Source organism: Medicago sativa, chromosome 3 (assembly GCF_051527215.1).
Source record: "Medicago sativa cultivar Bolivia chromosome 3, Bolivia_mono, whole genome shotgun sequence".
NCBI classification, from domain to species: Eukaryota; Viridiplantae; Streptophyta; class Magnoliopsida; order Fabales; family Fabaceae; genus Medicago; species Medicago sativa.
This window is the reverse complement of record NC_140751.1, coordinates 50,082,820-50,096,558: the sequence shown is the minus strand read 5'-3', so window position 1 is coordinate 50,096,558 and position 13,739 is coordinate 50,082,820. Positions and strand designations below refer to the sequence as shown.

At 33.6% G+C, this 13,739-nt stretch overlaps 2 pseudogenes; both read left to right on the top strand.

Moving 5' to 3' along the window:
- The first annotated feature begins 6,409 nt into the window (after positions 1 to 6,409).
- On the top strand, positions 6,410 to 7,607 carry LOC146938004 (uncharacterized; annotated as a pseudogene).
- Positions 7,608 to 9,530: 1,923 nt separating this feature from the next.
- On the top strand, positions 9,531 to 13,537 carry LOC146938003 (hydroxycinnamoyl-CoA:piscidic acid hydroxycinnamoyltransferase-like; annotated as a pseudogene).
- The last annotated feature ends 202 nt before the right edge of the window (positions 13,538 to 13,739 follow it).

Genomic DNA, 13,739 nt, shown 5'->3' with positions numbered 1-13,739 from the left:
AAGCGGTGAATTTAGATTAGAAATTAGGATTACATAAAATTAAGGTTTAAGGCTTGGTTTGATTCGGATTACGTCATTAGACTTATCCAACAATCCCAAGACAAAGAGTGTCTACTCACTAGCATTCATTGTAGACATGGAAGAGAAGAGGAAGAAGAAGAAGAAACATAAAAGTAAATAAAATAAAGATGAACTTTTATTCCAAGAACAAAAGATGAATGTTTGTGATGGGAGGCTACTCTATTTATAGTTTACATTCAACTTAAAATTTAAGCAACTACAAGGGCTTTTTGGTAAAACTAAAACAGAGTAGCTTAAGTACTAAGCAAAAGCAACAAAAGGCCTTCTGGGAGGTGGCACGGCCGTGCCACATATTGGCACGGGCCGTGCCAAGCTTCTGACTTGGTGGTATTATATTTTTGTTCCCGAATCTTCATATTTTTGCTCCAAATCAGCTGCAGACTCCTTTCTTTTGCTCCAAGACTCAATCCATCCAATATTCATTCCTGAAATATAAAAATATGTAATTGTAATAAAATAATTCAAAAAGGAAACAATATTAAAATAAAATAAATTCAAATCTAATTAAAACGAAACTAAATATTATATAAAAACTAGCTAAATAATGACTCATCAAGATTCACTCACCATGGTTTTATGAGGGCACGACGTCGTCCTAGAGTCCACTGATAAAACTAAAACTAAGCAAATCAGATTAAAAATATTAAAAAGTAAAATATAAGAAAATTTATAAATACAACAAAATACAATAAAAGAGCATACAATATCAAATAAACTGATTGAATTCAAGTAATTAATAAATTTTAATTAAATTTTTTTTTCAAGAAAATCAGAGTTTGAATTCTAATCATAATAATCTTAACCAACTTTACTTATTTTTAAGCCAAGCTTAGTTATTAAAAACTCTTTTCAACACTACTAGAAAAAGCAAAATTAGAGAGGGGAATTAGTGACGGAAAAAATAAAATCCCTCATAAATTCCTTGGTCGCAAAATTTAGTGACGGAATTTGAGAGGGATTTCATGTTTTCCCTCTCTAAATTTCCCTCACTAATTTTTGTTTTTTTAGTAGTGCAATAAGGTAGGGTTAAGGGGAAAAAAGATAAAAAAAAAAAACTCTTTACAAAAGTGAACATATAAAATAAAACATTCACATAAAAAAAAAACATAAAACTACTATTACACAGTGATGATGAAATCACTTAGTTTACTATTACTTGCTGCGCAAGTTATTGTAGTTAGGGTTTATATACTCTACTGCATGTTCATGATAGCTTGTTATAGCCATAGCTTCTTGTATATATATATATCAGTTGTAAACTCTCTATTCAATAATAACAATTCATTTCTCTTCATTTTACTCGTTTCCTAATATGGTATCACACGCCTTCTCTTCACAAGAGAAAGGTTGTTACGATCCATAATGGTTTTGTAACCGTTTTTCTCCGCTGCTTCTTCTTCTCCGATCACCATTGTTGATCGTTTCTTTCTCATTTTCCAGTGTTGATTCTTGTTTATCCACCGTGATTCTTGCTTCTTGTGGTTGTTTCAACCTTGTTGCGCCATTGTTTTTCCACAGATTCACTTGTTTCTTGCTCTGCTTCATCTTCTTCATTGAAGCTTTTCATACTCTGTTTTTCTGCAACTTGAATTCTTATCTGATTTTCCATGGCGCCTCGTAATTCATCTCCTGATACTGAATCAGTTTATTTTGTTCATCCTAGTGAGAATCCTAATTCTCTTTCTATTACTCCTAAGATCACCGGTTCTAATTACATTGCATAGAGTCGCACTGTTGAGCGTTCTTTGGGAACGAAGAACAAACTAGGATTCATCAATGGTTCAATTCCTATGCCTGATGACGATGACTTGAACCGTTCAGCTTGGGAACGTTGCAATCATCTAGTTCAATCTTGGCTTATCAATTCAGTGTCAGAATCTATTGCACCAACTATTGTGTTTTGTGATACAGCTCTTGAGGTTTGGCTTGATTTGAAAGAAAGATTTTCTAAAGTTGATCGTATTCGTATTGCAAATTTGCGTTCATCTATTAATAACTTGAAGCAAGGTTCTAAGAGTGTTTTAGAGTATTTCACTGAGATGGAATCTTTTTGGGAAGAGTTATCTTCACACAGACCAATCCCCAATTGTGTTTGTGTTCATCCTTGCCGTTGCATTGCTTCTAGAACTGCCAAATTTCATAGGAATGAAGATCAAATAATGCAGTTTCTAACTGGTTTGAATGATCAATTCTCTGTGGTGAGAACTCAAGTTCTTCTCCTTGATCCTCTTCTTTCTTTGAACAAAGTTTATTCTTTGGTTGTTCAAGAGGAAAGTAATCATGCTTCTCTCACTTCATTAAGTGTTACTGAAGATTCCTCTGTTCAAATTAATGCTTCTGATTCAAGGAAACCCCAAGGTCGTGGCAAGGGTTCCTATGGTAACAAACCAACCAGATTTTGCACTTTCTGCAACCGTACAAATCACACTGTGGATTTTTGTTACAGGAAGCATGGCTACCCTAATGTCAACAAACATATGCCTCGTGTTAATGCTGCTTGTCAAGAAGATATAGAAACTGGTGCCTCATCTTCTTCTAGTTCAGGTGCTTCTGCAGGTTCTCCTTCTGTTGGTTTTTCTCAAAAGCAACTTGCTCAGCTTGTATCTATGTTATAACAATCAAATTTGGTGTTTTCAGCAACCTTTCCTTCACAAGCTACTTCAAATCATATCACTTCCACCAGCATTGCAACACCTGATACTTCTGCAGGTATATCTGCTTCTGTTTCTTCCTTCACAAGTAAACCTTCCTTTTGGCTTATTGATTCAGGTGCTAATGAGCACATTTGTTGTGATCTTTCCTATTTTAGTTCCTATTATAGAATTAAACCTATGCATGTTTCTTTACCTAATGGTAATTTGGTTTTAGCTCATCATGCTGGCACAGTTTCCTTCAATTCTATGTTTACTCTTTCCCATGTTCTTTATTCACCCCATTTTAGACTCAATCTCATTTCTGTAGCCAAAGTTTGTGAATCTATGACTTGTTTCTTTCAATTTTATCTTGATAAATGTATCATACAGGACCGCCAGTCTTTGAAGATGATTGGTTTGGCTAAACAAGTGGATGGCTTATACAAGTTTTATCCTTCAGGTCAACCTTCACATATAGAGTCATCTTATGCTTCTAGTATTTCTTGTAATAATGTTTCTCTTTCACATTGTAATAAACATGATCATTTTGTACCTAATGATACCATATGGCATTTTAGACTTGGTCATTTGTCTCATCAGAGACTCCATAAAATGTCTCTTTTGTATCCTGATATTACTTCTAATAATAAAGATACTTGTGATCTTTGTCATTTTGCCACGCACAAGCATTTACCTTTTACTTCAAGTTCTTCATATGCTTCTGCCAATTTTGATCTTATACATTTAGATATTTGGGGTCCTTTATCGGTTGCTTCTGTACATGGTCATAGATACTTTCTCACCATTTTGGATGACCATAACAGATTTCTTTGGATCATTCTCCTTAAAACCAAATCTGAAGTGTCTAATCATGTTCAAAACTTTATTCTCATGATTAAAAACCATTTTCATACAACTCCCAAATTTATAAGATCTGATAATGGTCCTGAATTTCATTTACCTGCCTTTTATGCCTCTCATGGTATTATTCATCAAAAATCTTGTGTGGAAACCCCACAACAAAATGGTAGGGTTGAGAGAAAACATCAACATATCCTCAATGTTGGTAGAGCCTTATTGTACCAATCCAAATTACCTCCTTCCTTTTGGTCTTATGCTATTCATCATGCTGTTTTCCTTATGAATAGAGCTCCTACACCTATACTGCAAAATCAATCTCCCTATTTCATGCTTCATAATAAACTGCCTAAGATTTCTTTGTTTAAAGTTTTTGGTTGCCTATGTTATGCTTCCACTCTACATTCTCACAGAACCAAATTACAACCTAGAGCTAGAAAGTCTCTTTTCTTGGGATATAAGACAGGTTATAAGGGTTTTACTCTTTATGATCTGCATACTAGAGAGATATTTGTCTCTAGACATGTTACCTTCCATGAGAATCATCTTCCTTACCATCATTCCCCTTCTTCAACTTCTCCTGACTAGGAGTATTTCTCTCATCAGCCTTCTTCACCTGTTGTTGACACTTCTCCTTCCCAGCCTCCTGTTATTGATGACATAGTGTCATCACCTATTGTCTCTCCTCCTACTCCTATTACTTCACCTGTTGACCCTTTTGTTCCCAGACATTCATCTAGAAACATTACTACTCCCTCTTATCTGCAAGATTATGTTTGCAATAACATTCATGCATCTACATATCCCATTTCCCATTATGTTTCTCATCATTCATTATCTAATGCTCATTCTTCTTTTGTGTTGTCCCTTCATTCTCAACCTGAGCCAAAATCATATGCTGAAGCCAGTAAACATGATTGTTGGAAGCATGCTATGCAAGTTGAACTTCAAGCTCTTGAGAAAACTGGCACCTGGAAGCTTGTGGATTTACCACCCAATGTCAAGCTTATTGGTTGCAGATGGATCTATAAAATCAAATTCCATGTTGATGGCTCTATTGAGAGATATAAGGCTAGACTTGTGGCTAAAGGTTACAACCAAATTGAAGGCTTGGACTACTTTGACACATATTCTCCAGTTGCTAAGCTTACAACTGTCAGGCTTGTAATTGCTTTGTCTTCAGTTCATAATTGGCATCTTCATCAACTTGATGTTAATAATGCCTTTCTTCATGGAGAACTACAAGAAGATGTGTACATGATAGTTCCTCCTGGCATTAAAACTGACAAACCAAATCAAGTCTGCAAACTTCAAAAGTCTTTATATGGATTGAAACAAGCTAGTAGAAAGTGGTATGAAAGATTAACTTCCACTCTCTTGTCTCATGACTACCTACAAGCTGCCTCTGACCATTCCTTGTTTGTGAAGAAAACATCATCTTCATTCACCATTCTTCTGGTTTATGTTGATGATATCATCCTTGCAGGCAACTCTCTTCAGGAATTCACTCACATCAAATGTGTTTTGGATTCATTGTTTAAAATCAAGGATTTAGGTCAGTTGAAATACTTCTTGGGTATTGAGGTTGCACATTCCAAATCAGGAATTTCATTGTATCAGAGAAAGTATTGTTTGGATTTATTGGATGATTCAGGCACTATAGGTTCCAAACCAGTTTCTACTCCTTTTGATTCATCTGTTAAACTTCATCATGATTCTGGTCCATTATATGATGATGTTCCTGCATATAGAAGATTGGTGGGTAGATTGCTTTAACTCAATACTACAAGACCTGACATCACATTCATTACACAGCAATTGAGTCAGTTCCTCTCTAAACCTACTCAAGCTCATCATCATGCAGCTTTAAGAGTTTTGAAATATCTTAAGGGATGTCCTGGCAATGGCTTGTTCTTTCCTAGAAATGCTTCTCTTACATTGCAAGGTTTTTCAGATGCAGATTGGGCTGGATGTCTTGACACTAGAAAATCTATTTCTGGTCAGTGTTTTTTCTTAGGAAGCTCCTTAATATCATGGAGGACAAAGAAACAGGTCACAGTATCCAGATCCTCCTCTGAGGCTGAATACAGAGCTCTTGCATCTGCCACATGTGAGCTACAATGGATTATGTATCTTCTCAGTGATTTGCATGTCTCTTGTTCCAAGCTTCCCGTCCTTTATTGTGACAATCAGAGTGCTATACATATTGCCTCTAACCCTGTGTTTCATGAGAGAACCAAACACTTAGAGATTGATTGTCACCTGATCAGAGAGAAGTTGAATTCTGGCATCCTCAAGCTACTTCCAGTTTCTTCACAAGATCAAGTAGCTGATTTCTTCACCAAATCTTTACTTCCCAAGACTTTTCATGTTTTGTTATCCAAGTTGGGCTTGATAAACATCTATCAACCTCCAACTTGTGGGGGGATATTACACAGTGATGATGAAATCACTTAGTTTACTATTACTTGCTGCACAAGTTATTGTAGTTAGGGTTTATATACTCTACTGCATGTTCATGATAGCTTGCTATAGCCATAGCTTCTTGTATATATATCAGTTGTAAACTCTCCATTCAATAATAACAATTCATTTTCTCTTCATTTTACTCGTTTCCTAATAACTACTAGTAGTAGTTCATTAGTGTTGCTTTGCAAATTCATTTTCTCTGCATTATCGTTGTTGTTTCGTTCACAAAAACCGAACCAGCAGCCAAGTTCTCTTTCTTTCTCCTTCTACGTTAACCTCTTTTATTGCACAAACTTCTCACATTATCTTCACCCATTTATTTACCTATTTATTTTTGATGTTACAGATTGTATTGGCAATTTTTGCAGTCTTGGCTGAAAATTGCACATGTTGCTTTGTATTCTATTCCGACCTCGAGTTCATCGATAGTTATTTAAGTGAAAACAATTAAGATCTAAAACTTTTTTAGATAACTAATTAATATGCAAGGGTTGGATAATTGGATTCTAATAGTTAAGATATCTAAATTAATAACTCATGCTTGAAGTATGCTCTAGATGATGTTATATAATCTACATTTCCTTTATAACATTTCTTCTTAAGCCATGATTTGAGTGTTTAGTTATCTGGTTTTGTTTTCCTATTTTTCTTGGCAGATGGTGTTCTTTAAGCAGAATTATAATGATATTTTCATGGATCATGCGTCTTATGAAGGCCTTGAATCAAGTCCTCGAATAGGTCAGGAATACCAGGCAGAAATTCCTTCCGTGATTAAGAAATCAGAGAAGCTCCCACTTCAAATGAATCCTGCCGATTCAAAAGATTTTCATGATAAATCACGCTCCTATGCAACTGGTTTACCCATGTCAGAAACATGGAGCGATGCTGATACAGATGTTTTCTACTTAGTTTGTTTATTTTTGGGAAGAATTTTACTCAGATAAAAAGATTCATCGAGAACAAAGGGATGGGGGAAATACTTTCATTTTACTATGGAAAGTTTTACAAAACTGATGGATATCGTAGATGGTCCGAGTGCATGAAGTTAAAAGGGAGAAAATGTATGATTGGGAAGAAACTTTTTACTGGACCAAGGCAACATGAACTACTATCTCGCTTGATTCCTCATGTATCTGAAGAATCTCAAGATTCTTTGTTACAAGTATTCAACTGTGCCCGTATCAGTACCTTTTTTCTTTATATATATCATTTGTTTCAGTCCTCACTTTGCTTGTATTTGTTATACTCAGGTTTCTAAGTCATATGTGGAGGGAAGAACTTCTCTAGAAAAATACATATCTTCTTTGAAGTCTACTGTTGGAATAAACATTCTTGTGGAAACTGTAGAGATTGGTAACAAGAAGGGAGACCTTACTAGGCTTGGTGTCGAACCTGGGAAGAACAGTCGGACGTTTTCAGCACCAACTTGCAAAGCTTTGTACCGAGTGATATGTTACAAACTTTGAAAGGAGGTACTTATCCATCCATTATCATAAATAAATTGATGTTGTAACATAACCAATAATGTAATAGCAGGAAGGAATGCATATGAATCAATTAATTAATAAGCAGTAACATAAGTTTATTGAAATTTGAAGAGAAAACAGAAACACTTAAAAAAAGAAACTACAATCGAATCATCTAGCTTAGCTAACCACGGAGAAGACGTCTGATCTTCTTGTTTTTAATAATGTAGTCATATGCCGAACCACAAAATATGTCGTCCTCAAAAACATCTGCGTGCAGCGCTAGTTTTAGGTTTTGTAAATAACATTCGACTAGAGTTGGTTTTCGTATGACTGAACTTAAACATCCTCCAGCGTGATCATGTACTACTACTTTGTCTGTTGCGGCAGTTGCTGCTACTATGGCATCGACGATCATGAAGAAGGGAACTAACAGCATTGGTATGTTCATGGCGATGACCAATAAGATAATTGACCTCACTCGATCCATGGATTGATTGATTGAATGGAGGATTCTGATGATGATATAGGGGGGTTGGTTAGGTTAGGGTCGTCGAGTTGGGTCGGGTTTTTTTTAGCGATTTGCATGGACTCAACTAACAACACTTACGTAACATTTCTTTTTAGCCCCCCGATTTTCCCTTATTCACACGTCCGATAGATACGATACATACTGGAGAGAGTCTGGGAGTTATTAATTGTACTATCATTTCCTCAATTGCACTCAACCTCATCATTCTCTAAAAAGTTGTAATTTTTAGGTGTCACAACCTTCCTTTGCATTATTGATTATGCCATGATTTTTTTTAGGAGGATTTTTATTAAGCTTGTAAGCAACCAGAGGAAATTGAGATACTATAAATCTATCAAGACTTCTATGGTTGAACTCGATGAAGAAAACATACCATCTTGTGATAGTTCTACTAGTTTGTTTCATCCATTATCTTGTTTGTGCTCAATTTATTATGTATTTTTTTTTTCAAGATTTATGTATTTAACTTTAGTCTTTCAATTTGATGTTATCTATTATGAATTATGTTGTTGTACTTGAATTAATGAATGGTAGTTTTTTCAATTTCTTGAATGTGTCTGTGTTTTCCATGCGTCTGAATTTCAAAATTCGATTTGTATTATGTTATTATTAAAAAAACAAATTTCACGAGTCTAGATTTTTAAATTCAAGCAAAGATAATTACAAATTTTGAAGGGAGATTTTCAAAGATAATTTAAATAGGTTTGAGGTTGAATCATATCATTTTTTTTTATCTTTCAGTCAAAAAGTTGAAGTAAAAGAAATATTACGTGTTTTAAAAAAAAGACAATTACCATTTTTTTTCATACGAAAGACCTATTTCATTCTAATAGTTATTCTGAAAAAATAAATTGAGTTCGTATAGGCATTTTGGATGCCGCTATTGAAATAGCCTTTCTAGCTATATTTTATGGGACCCCTCCCATTTCATAAAGTATTTTGTCGGGTTTAACGACAACTATCCAATATTCAGGAGATCCTTTTCCCGAACCCATACACGTTTCGGTAGGGAAAGAGAATTTCACATATAAAAAAAATACATATGAATACAAAGATACCTAGTTGGTATTAAATAATGGGTTAAATGGAGCATTAACCCCTATTTTAACTAATTCAGAATCTGAATCCCGGTATTTAAAAATTTGGAAATTTTAGCCCCCTATTTTATATTTTTTAGGATTATATTTAATTTTAAAAATAAAAATATTTTGAACAGTAAAAAGATATATAAAAATTTGAAATAAAAAGAATTTATCGATTCCTTTTTATTGCTAATGTGGATCATACACGTCAATCATTTATTGATTTTGTTTTTAATTTTAACTTCTCTATTTTAAGGCCTTCTTCATTAAGTTTGGCATGTTTGCATTGCTCAAACCATAGTCACAATTCGTGTAATCAAGGGAGAATTGCGAATTGGTACGTGAGTACCGAATTCGGGTACTTCGGCGTATTGGTACGCACAAACCAGCGAACCAAGCGTACCAAAGCATGGTTACCGCTGATTGGTTGAAAAAAAGGTTTAGACTACAAAGTAAATATAAAATGAATCACCATGAGTTGAGGACTGAGTGAGAAGAACAAGAACAAAGAGTGGAGAGTGAGAAACTTGGTAGAAGAAAGGCTTAATTGCACTTTTTGCCCCCTATCTTCCCAAAACTGGCGGTTACTGCCACTTAACTAATTTAAATACAAAACAGTCCCCTAAGTTTGGATTCTATGACACTTTTGGCCCCCTATGTTTAAAAACTACAAAACCGCCCCTTATGTTTCGGTTTCGTTGCACTTTTGGCCCCCCAGGTCAATTTTGACCTGGTCCACGCTGACATGGCTGCCACGTGGAATTTTATTTAATTTTTATTTTTTTAATTCATTTTCTTTTTTTCCATTTTTTTTTGTTTTGAAAAAAATAAAAAAAATCCGGAAAATATAAAAAAAAATAATTTTTATAAAAAAATTCTGGAAAAATTAATAAAAATTTATAATAATGAAAAAAAATACCGAAAAAATTAAAAAAATTGGAAAAATTAATTAAAATGAAAACAAAAATCTGGAAAATTTTAAAAATAAAAAATAAAATCTGGAAAATTTAAAAAATGAAAACATTCTGGAAAAAATTAATATATTTTGAAAAATTCATATTTCCAGTTTTTTTCAATACCGGAAAAATGAAAAAATCATATTTTTTGAATCGAAAGTATGAAGTTTTATTTCATAAAAATATGAAATCTTCAGGAGCTTAAAATATTTCAAAATAAAAATATTAGAAAATAAAAATAATATCCATTGTTTCCTGTTATTCATTTAGATTATATTTTCGAATAAAATAAAATTCTGAGAATTAATTTTCAAAATAAAAATAATTAAATAATATTATATTTTCGAATTTTTTGATATATATTGATTTTTTTCAGAATTTTTTTCCATTTTTATTAATTTTTACATATTATTTTTCATTTTTATTAATTTTTGCAGAATTGTTTTCATTTTTTTCAGTTTTTCAATTTTTTTTAAATTTTTCCGGTATTTTTTCATTATTTTCAATTTTTATTAATTTTTCCAGAATTTTTTTATAATTTTTTTATATTTTCCAGATTTTATTTTTATTGTTTTCCAGTTTTTTTTTCATTTTTATTAATTTTTCCAATTTTTTTAATTTTTTCGGTATTTTTTTCATTATTATAAATTTTTATTAATTTTTCCAGAGTTTTTTTTATAATTTTTTTTTATATTTTCCAGATTTTTTTTTAAATTTTTTCAAAACAAAAAAAATAGAAAAAAAGAAAATGAATTAAAAAAAATAAAAAATAAATAAAATTCCACGTGGCAGCCATGTCAGCGTGGACCAGGTCAAAATTGACCTGTGGGGGCCAAAAGTGCAACGAAACCGAAATATAAGTTGCGGTTTTGTAGTTTTTAAACATAGGGGGCCAAAAGTGCCATAGAATCCAAACTTAGGGGGCTGTTTTGTATTTAAATTAGTTAAGGGGCAGTAACCGCCGGTTTTGGAAAGATAGGGGGCAAAAAGTGCAATTAAGCCTAGAAGAAATTAGGTAAAAAAAATTCTTTTTTTTTATAGCTCACTATATTTATTTAGGTATTATTACTACTACGAACTGGAGCGTACCGAAGCTGTATACCCCTATACGTACCGAATTCTTCTCCTGTCGCGTACCGCGAACCCGTACCCGTACCGCGTACCGGAACGAACCGCGAATTATGTGACTATGGCTCAAACCCTTAAAGAAGAAAATAGTGTTGTACAAACTTTATAACCGAGTTAAGAACTTCTTCTAACATTAATCTCACGGTCCACCACTCTCCTCCAACCAACATCATGGACCTTCTCTCCATAGACTCTAGAATCCTCCTTCTTTTTGTTTTGTTTTCCTTTCTCTTTAGCTTTTCAACCAAAAACTAGATAAATATGACGGTATATATTCATAAATTAAGAGATCAAATTGATCGAGTTTAAAGGTTAAGGACAATTCTTTTGGTTCGCGCGTACCAATTCTTTTGCGTGGCGAACCGCGAATCGGTTCGCGGTTCTTTTGCGTATTGGTTCCCGCAGATTCGTGAAGGAATTCGCGGAAATCAGCGAACCCATAGAACCTGCAAAAACGACCATCGTAAGAGTGAGGTGGAGCACTGTGAGTGTAGGAATTTTGTCTGTGAGTGAAGAAACTAGAAGGCGGCGGACAGAGTTTCACAGTTTTTAGGAAGAAGATGATGAAACTGGATCAAAGAGGCGGAAGGAAGAAGACGATGCTGAAATGAAGTTAGGGTTTTTTGGGCTTGGGTTGGCTTGCTGGACTATATTAATATTGGGCTTTTGCTTGGGTTAATGAAGCTGGACTATATTAATATTGGCACTCTATTTTTTACTTAATCAACGTTGTAGTTTCTATTGAATGGTGGTGCTAAAGTTGGAATAAAAAGTTCTTTGACAATTTAAAATATAAATTTATCATTTTTTTTATCTACATTTTAAAATACTAATTGTTATTTTTTGTTTATGTTATGAAATTATGTTTGTCAAAGTTGAATTTTATTTATGATATCAATTTTTTTAATCATATTTTTGTTTATTTAATTATTATTTTTCATAACGTATCGGTTAATATATTAGAACGTACCGAAGCGTACCGAAGCTCTATACTCTCATACGTATCGAATTCTTCTCATGTAGCGTACCGCGTACCCGTACCCGTACCGCGTACCAGAGCGAATTGCGAATTATGTGACTATGGATTGAATATCTTACGAATATTGATGAATGGATTAGTAACCTTGCATGCAATGGTGGGTTCTCTCTCCATGTTTATCTATCACACATGTAAAGCTTAAGTGGTTGAATATAACTTGATAACACAGAATTAACTAACTTATATATAACATCCATCTTCTATGACATATTCTAGTGACATGTGAATTATCACATTATAATCCAGAAAAAGCTTTCAATTTAATTTTGTTGTGCAAAATAAAAGTTCCCTTGAGATTGCAAAATTGGGCATGCATTCGGATTGAATTGCGAATGCAAAACTGTTAACCGTTAGATTTTCCATGTTAACGACATCATTTACGGTTCCCTTGAGCTTGTATCATCTTCGCTGCAAGTAACTCCTCATAGAACCATGTGCTTGTTACGGGTGATTGTTGTAGACAACAACAACGAGGAATGGCCTGATGCATTTGTGCTAGCACTGTGTAGTTGATTTTGGTTGAACAATTCAGCTCCTAATCAAACTATTTGAAATCTAAGAATAATACACTCTACTTCAAACAAAAAAAACAGACCATAGAAACCTTAAAAAACTCTCGGCAAAATTTTAGTTCACTACTATTCTATAGCTGGTAGATTGTGTTTCACAGAAGGTGGAAGAATAGAATTGAATCTCAATGCAAAAGAGGCCATTTTGATAGTAGCTGAAACCACAAAAACAATTAATCATTATGGTGAGAAATTCCATTGATTATACCAAAGAGCTTCTTCCCAAATTGATTATAACAAACCAAAGGAAGAAATTCCATTGCTTGTCTTTCAAGTCACAAGATTCTCAAACAAAGATGAAAGCTTTGCATTTGCAATCGGTGTTTGTAACTTGATAAACTCATGGGCCAAAGTAGCAAGAGGAGAAACACTAGAGCCTAACGAATTGCCATTCACACACACCAATTCAAACGCATTTCGAACACATAGAATTGAAGCCGCTACCACTGATTCTAGGAAGATCAGACACAAGTGAAGAAAGAAAGAAGAAAACAAGAGCTGAATTGTTGAAACTCACAGCAGAAGAAGTTGAAAAGTTAAAGAAAAAGGCTAATGAATGTGATATTTCAAATAGGTCAAGACCTTATAGCAGATTTGAAGCAGTTAAGTTAGTGCTCATATATCGAAATGTGCATCTAAAGCACGTGAGCTTGAAGAGAATCAACAAAGTGTTGCTAAGTTCAATGTTGAAATCAGATGTAATAGAATATGTGTCTCCATATGATGGGGGAATAAGGTTCTGTTATTATGTGTATGCATTTTCTGCAAAATTGTAATGAGGATCTGTGTGAAAGCTTTAAATGTTTATTGTTCAATAAATGTATATGATAGTGTGCAAAATAATGAAACAGTGTAGAAAGTTTTTTCTTTTTTGTCAAGCAAACAGTGTAGAAAGTTATTAAATTGTAATTTACTTTGTTGTTCAA